This window comes from Eulemur rufifrons, chromosome 7 (genome assembly GCF_041146395.1).
Source record: "Eulemur rufifrons isolate Redbay chromosome 7, OSU_ERuf_1, whole genome shotgun sequence".
NCBI lineage: Eukaryota > Metazoa > Chordata > Mammalia > Primates > Lemuridae > Eulemur > Eulemur rufifrons.
The window spans coordinates 265,873,278-265,883,155 of record NC_090989.1 but is presented as its reverse complement, the minus strand read 5'-3'; positions in this window follow the sequence as shown (position 1 = coordinate 265,883,155).

Genomic DNA, 9,878 nt, shown 5'->3' with positions numbered 1-9,878 from the left:
CCCACATTGGATCATGTCATTTCCCTGTTTGAAACATTTGATGATTTTCATTGACTCTTGCCACAATACAGGTTACCCAGTTGACTTCTCCATGCAAGCTCCTCTTATACAAGCCTATAGATAACAATACTGTATTGAACACTTGAAAACCTGTTAAGAAGCTGGGCATGGTGGCTCACACCTGTAATCGCTGCACATTGGGAGGCCAAGGCAGGAGGACCACTTGAGGCCAGGTGTTCAAGACCAGTATGGACAACAGAGTGAGACCATGTCTCTACCAAAAAAAAAAAAAAAAAAAAATTTTTTTTAATTGGCCAGATGCGGTGGTGCACACCTGTAGTCCCAGCTACTATGGAGGCTGAGGCAGGAGGATCACTTGAGCCCAGGAGTTTGAGGTTGCAGTGAGCTATGATGACGCCACAGCACTCTAGCTTGGCAACAGAGTGAGACCCTGTCTCAAAAAAATAAGTTAAGAGGGTAGAGCCTATGTTAAATGTTCTTACCACAATAAAAAGATCAAATGAGGCTAGGGAAGGCTCACTTCAAAGCAGACAGGACTCTGGTCGCCAGCTGTGCCAGTTGTCCTCTAAGCTGCCACCAACCCACCATTGTTTAGGCGGGGGAGGGGGGTGGGGGGGCGCGGATTATATCCTCTGCAGACACGTTTTCCCATTGCTGTCTGGCTGGGTGTTAAACTCTGCCAGTAGAGGGTGCTTGAGGGGTACAACAAGGCTGGAAAAGGAAAAGGAGACATTTTTTTCTCAAAGCAAGCAGGGTTCCCAATTCAGCACCAGTTTCTTTGCTGCCACATTGGTTGGTGATGGCTCCTGCTGCAGGTTGAATTATGTTCCCCCCAAAAGACACGTTCAAGTCCTAACCCTGATACCTGTGAATGTGACCTTATTTGGAAATAGGGTCTTTTCAGATGTAATTACTAGTTAAAATTAGGTTCTTCTGGATTAGAATGGACCCTGACCCAATGACTGGTGTCTTTATAAGAAAAGAAAACAAAGGCACAAACATACAGAGAAGACAACCATCTAGGACAAAGGCAGAAATTGGATGTATGTTACCACAAACCAGGAAATGCCAAGGATTGCTGGCAATCACCAGTAGCTAGGAGATAGGCATGGGACAGATTCTCCCTCAGAGGGCCTAGAAGGAACCCACGCTACTGACACCCTGACTTCAGACTTCCAGCATCCAGAATTGTGAGAGAATAAATTTCTGCTGTTTTAAGCCACCCAGTTTGTGGTAATTAGTACAACACTAGGACACTAACACAGCTGGAGTCGGTGTCTTTGTAACCAGATTGGCAGCAGCTGTTACCTCTTAGCAGAGGCCATTTCTCCCCCAGAGAAGCAGGCAGCAAGCTCCTGGAGCAACCACAGAGCAAAAGATGTAGTACATGCAGGCTTAATACATGTAGTACATACATGCATCCTTAATGGCTACAGGATTTCCTTTCCGGGTGAGGAAATTTCTGGAACTAGACAGTGGTGATGGTTGCACAACACTGCACATGTACCGAATGCCACTAAGTTGTACATTTTTAAATAGTTAACATAGTAAGTTTTATGTTATGTGTATTTTAGCATAATTTAAAAAATTAATTTCTGATGGGACAAAAGTCTCCTCTGAGTTTCTAAGTTCCTTATATTTCCTGCAGTTCTAGGTGCAGCAGCTGCTCTCCACATTATTTTTTTGTAAATTTTTTATTGTGTATGAACACAACATAAAATTTACTATTTTAACCATTTTAAAGTGTACGATTCCGTAGCATTACGTACATTCACAATGCTGTGCAACCATCACCTCTACCTGGTTCCAGAACTTTTCATCACCACAAAAGGACATCCTGTATCTACAGGGTGTCCCAAAAGTCACCATACATAGGGAAAATGGGAAATTGTAACTAAATGTACCTTTATTTACAAAATAGTCATTAAAAAATTTTACAAAACTTTTCCTTTGTATGGAGACTTTTGGGACACCCTGTATGAAGCCTGCACGTACTACTTCTTTTGCCCTAATTCTCATTAAAGTTCTCTTTTACCCCTCGTAGTAGCTCACCATGGCCAACAGCATAAAGGAGCATTCCTCACCTGAAGGAAGATAAAGCAAACTACAGGGGAGCCAGGAAGGATCCCAAAAGGTCCAGTCCAGGCCAAGGTCAAATGTTAAGACTAATCACGGGAGAACACATCCTGGACAGAGTTACCCTACTCAGAAAGGTGGACAATGTGCTTGAAAAGCGCTGCCTGCACTAGATTACACTTTATTTCTCTCACTGTAGGAGACCCTATGAACCAGAATCTGGAATAAAATCTTAGGTAAATCATCATATGAACAGGAAATTGAAAACTTGGATAAAATGCAAAAGTTCCTAGAAAAATATAAAATATCAAAATTGGTGCTTGTATTAATATTAAGGAAACTTAAAAGTCATCCAGAATTGTTTCTCCTGAAAAAACCAAGTTCCTACAAAAAATAGAAGACTTTCAAAATCTACCCATCAATTTTAATGAGGTTAGTATCATATTGATTCCAAAACCAGATAAGGGCAATATAAAAAAATAATAACAGCTAATTGAATCCAACTGTATTTTTTAAAAATCCTATATCTTGATCCAGTAAGAATCTTCTTTTTTTTTTTTTTTTAAAGACAGGGTCTCACTCTGTTGCCCTGGCTAGAGTGCAGTGTCGTGATCATAACTCACTGAAACCTCAAACTTCTAGGTTCAAGTGATCCTCCTGCCTCAGCCTCCTGGGTAGCTGAAACTACAGGCATGCACCACTATACCCAGCTAATTTGTGAATTATTTTTAGAGATGGGGTCTTACTGTGTTGCTCAGGCTGGTCTTGAACTTTTGGCCTCATGCTATCTTCCGGACTCAGCCTCCCAGAGTGCTGGGATTACAGGTGTAAGCCACTGCACCTGGCCCAGTAAGAATCTTTACAGGAATGTAAAGGTAGTTTACCATCAGAAAATTTAGCAATATATTAATAAGTAATAGATTTTTTAAAATCACATGATTCTCACAAGTGATACAGAAAAAAAATTTTATAAAGTTAAACACCTATTTATGATTTTTAAAATTACAAAATAGGAATACTAGAATACATTCTTACCTTGGTAAAGTTTTTATATAAAAAATCTACAGCAAAGTTAGACTTAATAGAGTACCTCCTTCAAGATCAGGAAAAAGACAAGAGCCACTGTAATATCCTTGCTATTGCTTAATATGATACTGGAGGTTATTGTCTGCATCATGAGGAGAGGAACAAAAAGTATAGGCATTGTCAAAGAAGAGATAAAACTGCTAATATTCACAAATGATGTGAGCATCTAGAAAAACTAACAGAATCAACAATCAAGCTATTAGAATTAGAGTTTAGCAAGATTAACACAATTCAATGCCGAAAAATTAATACCATTTATCTCTAGGGGCAATAACCAACTATAAAATGCAATCTATTTTATCCAATACTATATATACAGTGTCCAGCGTATAGTAGGTGCTTAGTAAATATTTATAGAATGTCTGAGCAAATGTGGCTTATGACAGACTTGATGTTTATGGTTTTCCTGGACTAACTACTCCATGAATCTCCATCTTTTCAGTCCTAAGAAAAACCTGAGATGTTAGAGTATAGTCTGGATATACTACTAACTAGAGCTGCAGGGCTGTACCATTTGTAATGTCCTGCCCACAAAACAAAACTACCTTCTTTCTGGCTTTCTTTTCCAATGCTATAATAGAAGAATCAGGGGGCTTATCATCCAGTGGTTTATTTCCTACTAGAACCCAGGCAAGGGCTGGAGTTTGAGGGTTCTTTACTACCTTTGGCCCAACTGCTTAGGTAGACGTGTTCAATAAATCAGAACAATCCTCTGGGTAGGTTGTTGTTTTTGTTTTGTTTGTTTTTTTTTTTTGTAGCTGACTTTTTTTAATTTTTATTATTTCGGCATATTGTGGGGGTACAAAAGTTTAGGTTACATATATTGCCCTTGCCCCCCCCACCTCCCCGAGTCAGAGCTTCAAACGTGTCCATCCCCTAGACAGTGAACATCACACTCCTTATGTGGGTAGGTTGTTTTGACCAATATAAATTATTAGAGTAATAACATCTTAAGCCAAAACATCCTCATTACCTGAACTCTGGCCTTTGTATTTCTCTTAGTCCAAAGTTCAAGATTAAATGACCACAGGTGGATTTTGAGATGTAAACTCAACATTCCGTATCTTATCTATCTGTACCTTGAATTTTTTCGTAAGGTATGCAAAAGGAGAAAAAAAAGCAAACAATAATTTCTTCACAGATAATTGTTAGCCAAACGACTTCAATGAATCAGTAAACTTGTAAGCTAACAAGAGCTTGTGATTAGCAACTTGACTAAAACTCTATTTAGGATTCCCGTAATTGGGATTTGGTCTGTACAGCATTTCTAAGTTTTGATAAACAGTGTCGGAAAGGCATATGGAATACAGTTAACATTCTCTAGCATCAACATAGACTTGAGACCTCCATAAACTTAACATTCATTATTTCATTTGATGTTAACTTGTCTCAGACCAAACACACATATTTATTCCAAAATAGAAGTCTCTATTAATAGCCACATTTTCAAATTGCGGGAAAGTCTCACAATTATTAATAAACTCCTTCCCTTCAAAGTGGAGAGAGAAATGCTTCAATACACATATATTTTAAAAATAACATTACAGTTCAAAGCCAGCACCGCCCTTGAACTTCCTTTTGATCATATTTACAAATCTCTCACTGTTAGTTCAGTGGTCTGCAGTGTATGAGTCAGGCAGTTTATGGCATTGGAACACCGCCAATTTCATTGCCAATCTCATCTTTAATTTTGTCAGGCTTGTAGGATTATAATCTCTCTTCTGCCTTCTCAGTATATGCCTACCTTTTTTTTCTTTTTTGAGAGTTAATATCTGTTTCTTCCTTATCTCTCCTGAAATCCATCCGCTTGAAGAATGGCAGAGAGACTGGTGGAGGGGCGAATTCTACCCGTATTAGCTCCAGTTTTTTCACATCCACTGCCCTTTATTGTTCAGCCCACGCAGTCACGTCTGTGAAGAAACTCATTTCACAATTCTTCCAACTCCTCTGGCATTTTAATTTGGGACATGCAGAAAAATCACACAGCTCACACAACCCACTCATAATGGGTTTATACCCTGGACCCGCTGGGTCATCAGGGACACAGAAGCCACTGCTTACTTGTTGACACCAGAGAGCCACAGAAAAATATCGTTGAGCAGAGATTTTGCAGAGGACTCTTTCTGGCTCTGTATCTCCCTGACTGGTTCCAACGCACCCATCGGAGACCGTGTGGGTTCCAAAATTGTCCACCAGAGGGTGCTACCCACTCCTGCACCGTATATTGCAGATGTCTGAAGGCTAAACGACACAATTTATAACGCTTTCAGTTTTCTCTAGCTTTTCCCAGAATCCATGAATGAAGAAGCACTTTTTAAAACCAAGCACCTAAAAAGAGAAAATAAACCTATATGATGGGTTGTAGATACATAAGGGGAAAGCTAAAAATAGCTCTAATGCCCGTTCCCCTTGCCAGGCTTTCTATCAGGATGGGGATGAAGGGAATTTTTGAGCTAATCATCACCTGTAGTTCAGGTTCTTCCTCCCCTTGCAGATGGCTCTGCAAAAGTCCTGGTTTTAGTACCTGGTTATTTGCAGCCCAGGGTATATTGGTTTTTCCAACTTGTCGTAGGTCCTCAGCTTCTTTCTTTCTCTAGGAACTCTTTTTTTCTTTTAAAATTCTGGGTGGGAGAATGCAGGGGTATGAACTATCTTCCATGTGTTCTCTTGTTGTAATGTTCTCTTCAAGCAATTTCCCTTGGGGAAAAGCCTGGTAAATGCAAAGTAGTTACTGTTAGTTTTCTGCCTGGAATATCCATCCTCAACCCTTCTGTTGGCCCAAGGGTCTAGTTCTGTGACCATGACAGTCTAGTACATCCCTCTACTGCGAGAAGGAATTCCTAGTCCCAAACCTCTTTCTTCTCGGAATTCCACTCCCAAGCACCAGTCTGCTGGCAGTTTAGATGTCATAGTGGACATTCCTGGATATGTTGTGCCAGATTGATGGCCCCACCTCCCTGTCTATCTGCATCAAAGCCACCCAGCATGTAGCCTGCCTGGGTCTCAGCTGTTCCTCTGAGATGAGCCACACAGTGGGAAAGGTTCATCTGCAGCTGTGCTTGCAGAGACAAAGGGCCACAGACCCAATTATCTTCTCATTTGCAATTGGCTATATTCTTTTTCCTGTGCCCTGCCTTGAATATATTTCTTGAATAATTAGAAGAGCTGCCAAGTTTTAACATATCCAATCCTAACTTCTGCGTGTTCGTCATACAACAGTAGCAATTAATTCTATTGGAAAATTTCCAGTATGAAATTTCTCTCAATGACTTCACTATTGCTGTGGGTTTTACTGGTGTACAGAAAAGAGTTTACATTGCAGGCCTGAGACTGCTGTCCTTAGAAAGGCCTGACTGCAAGGTTGGCCTTTAGCTGGTGCCTGGGAGCTTGGACTTGGAGCGTGTCCTCACCTCTCACTAACTGATAAGTGTGGCTCATTACATCTGGACTGTTTATACAAACAGTGTGGTTTATGCTGAACACCTGCTTTCCTTCTGGGAGTCTAGATTTTTTTTTTTTTGTTGTTGAGACAGAGTCTCACTTTGTTGCCCAGGCTAGAGTGAGTGCCATGGCGTCAGCTTAGCTCACAGCAACCTCAGACTCCTCGGCTTAAGCGATCCTACTGCCTCAGCCTCCCGAGTAGCTGGGACTACAGGCATGCGCCACTATGCCCGGCTAATTTTTTTTCTATATAGATTTTTTAGTTGTCCATATAATTTCTTTCTATTTTTAGTAGAGACGAGGTCTCGCTCTTGCTCAGGCTGGTCTCGAACTCCTGACCTCAAGTGATCAAGGGAGTCTAGATTTTGGTACGTGCTAGGTAGAAGGTGCCTATGTGACTAGCCCCCAGTAAAAACTTTGGGTGTCAAGACTTTAAAGGGCTTCCCTGGGCAGAAACATCGGATGCTCATTGCTGGGAGACACATTTCTACTGCTGAAGGAAGAGCGTGCTGCGTGATCCCTCATGGGAGGGAGAGAGCATGAGGATGTCTGCCCGGGGATTTCTCCGGACTCTGCCTGAGTCTTTTCCCCTCCTTACTACATTGCTGTAATAAATCTTAGCCATGAATACAACTATACAGAGTCCTGTGAGTCCTTCCAGTGACTATCCCAACAGGGGGGTAATCCTGGGCATCCTCTGCACAGCAAGTAATTAGATTGATTAATTCCAATGTCTCCAACATGGTCCCAGTCACTGGTGCCATCTCCCATCCCTGTCAAAGCTGCTGAGCAGCAAGTATGTCACAGGGAGTTTAATGAAACCACTTGTTTAAGTTTTCATATTTTTATTTTTTCTTTTTTAGTGGCCTATTGTGCTGGAACCTGGGCACGAGCCTGAGAGTCTGGGCTGAGGTCAAATACAAGTAAACAACACTGCGTGCCTGCGTCTTCCCTTTGACCGTGAACTACCCACTGTTCTTTGTGAGCCTTGAGTCTCTTCCACAAAAAGCATTATTTTCCTACAAATTTCTCTGCCTCTCATATAGATAATTTTAAATTATTTTGAATGAAATAATTAGGACACCACTAAGAGTTACTAAAAAGTTCCTCCTAAGCTCCCTTCGACCTTCTAGATAGAAATCCAAGAAATCCAAGGAAGTAATTCATACCAGCAAGTCCTGCTTATCTTGCTCCTCCCACATAACTTACAAACAAAGGGGATGAGACCCAATTAAGGAATCGCTCCTGTTTCACAATTCAGCTTGTCTGGTAGCTGGTATCTAATCAATGCCCGCAACCAGGCAAACATAATCCAAAGCCAGCTGTGGGTGGCTCTTCCGCCCTTCAGAGATCTGATTAAACCTGAATCAATCCCAGTTCCATGTTCCGTAATAGTCCAAAGTCTTCCCACACTGTCTATGAGCTGCGTGGACTTGCCTCCTCCTGTGTCTTGCTGGCTATTTTCATATGCGGGTTCTATTTTGTCCCAAGACAACTATGAGAGGATATTTAGCCCCTTCATCAATTTCCATAAAAAGTTGATTCAATCCAACATTCATACATTTTTTTTAATTTGTTTGCCAATGATTAAGGCATCCCCAGAAGGGATTCCATTATGTAACACAAAGCCATTCTTTCCACTCTTTTCTTACGTTTCTTTCTGAAACGGGAAGTTTCAAATTCTTTTTCTTCTCTTAGGCAGGGCAGTTCATTTCGTTTTATGAAGTTTTAGTATCTGCTGACACTCATTTCCTGAAGGGGCTCCTTAAGTAAGCCTTTGCAAGCTTTTTATTGACAAAGATGACTCTTAGGCCGGGCGCGGTGGCTCACGCCTGTAATCCTAGCACTCTGGGAGGCCGAGGCGGGTGGATCGCTCGAGGTCAGGAGTTCGAGACCAGCCTGAGCAAGAGTGAGACCTCGTCTCTACTAAAAATAGAAAGAAATTATATGGACAACTAAAATATATATATACAAAAAATTAGCCGGGCATGGTGGCGCATGCCTGTAGTCCCAGCTACTCGGGAGGCTGAGGCAGTAGGATCGCTTAAGCCCAGGAGTTTGAGGTTGCTGTGAGCTAGACTGATGCCACGGCACTCACTCTAGCCCGGGCAACAGAGTGAGACTCTGTCTCAAAAAAAAAAAAAAAAAAAAAAGATGACTCTTAGAGGAATTACGGTTCCAGCCTTTTATAGCAAAAAAATATATATATATTCCATATTATTATGTAAGTAATAGAGATTCTTGTGTAGGACCCCTTGGCTACGTGCGTAATCAAAACCAATTCCTCTTAAGTCCTTGTCAAGAAAAATCATGAGTCCATGAAACTTTAGCACATCTACTGATGAACTGGGAGAGCCAGTGTAATATTGACAGATTCATGCACTCAGTGAATCTGAATTAGGGGCTTTCTGTGTGTCAGGCCCTGGGCTGGGCACCGGGTGTACAATGGTGAACAACACCAACGCTGCTGCTGCTCTCATAGATTACGGGGACATATACAGTAAACAAATAATCACATAATCACAAACTATGAAAAGAGTACAAAGAAAAATCAGGGAAGTCTGGAAAGGACTCTGAGGATTGACATTTAGTCTAAAACCTAAGAGATGAGAATGAGCCAGCCAGGCAAAGAGAAAGAGAAAGAATATTCTAGGCAGGGCAAACAGTATATTCAAAGGCACTGAGGTTTGAAAGAGCTTGTTTGTTTGCAGACATGAACGAAAGCCATCACAGCATGAGTGTAGTGGTTCAGTGTAGGTGGGAGGAGGGGCACAAAGATTTGGAGTCAGCTGGGGACCATGAGAAACACTTTAGAATATAATCTAAGTGCTAGGTAAGGGAGGGGCTGAGAGAGGAAGGGCACTCCAGCCTGGACAACAGACCAAGACACTGTCTCTAAAAGAAAAGAAAAGACTGTGTTAAGTTTGAGATGCCAAGAGAAAATGTCCACAAGACTCTTGAGCACATGAATACATGGAGCTTGGAAGACAGCCTGGGAAGGAGATATACATTTGAGAGTGTTCAGTCTACTGATGGTCTTTGTCTTTTTACTTGCAATGGAAAGCTTTCTAATTGATACAGGTTGATTGTGCAGGAGATAAAAATAGCCCAAGTAGCCTAAGAAGGTTAAGAGAAACGCAAGCCAAGCACGTTAACCTTTGGTAGGAAGAGAGATGCTTCCTTCATTATCTCAGGAAGACAAGAGAAGATGGGTATAGACCCAGAGAAGTTTGTAGTTTTGACCATGAGAAGAC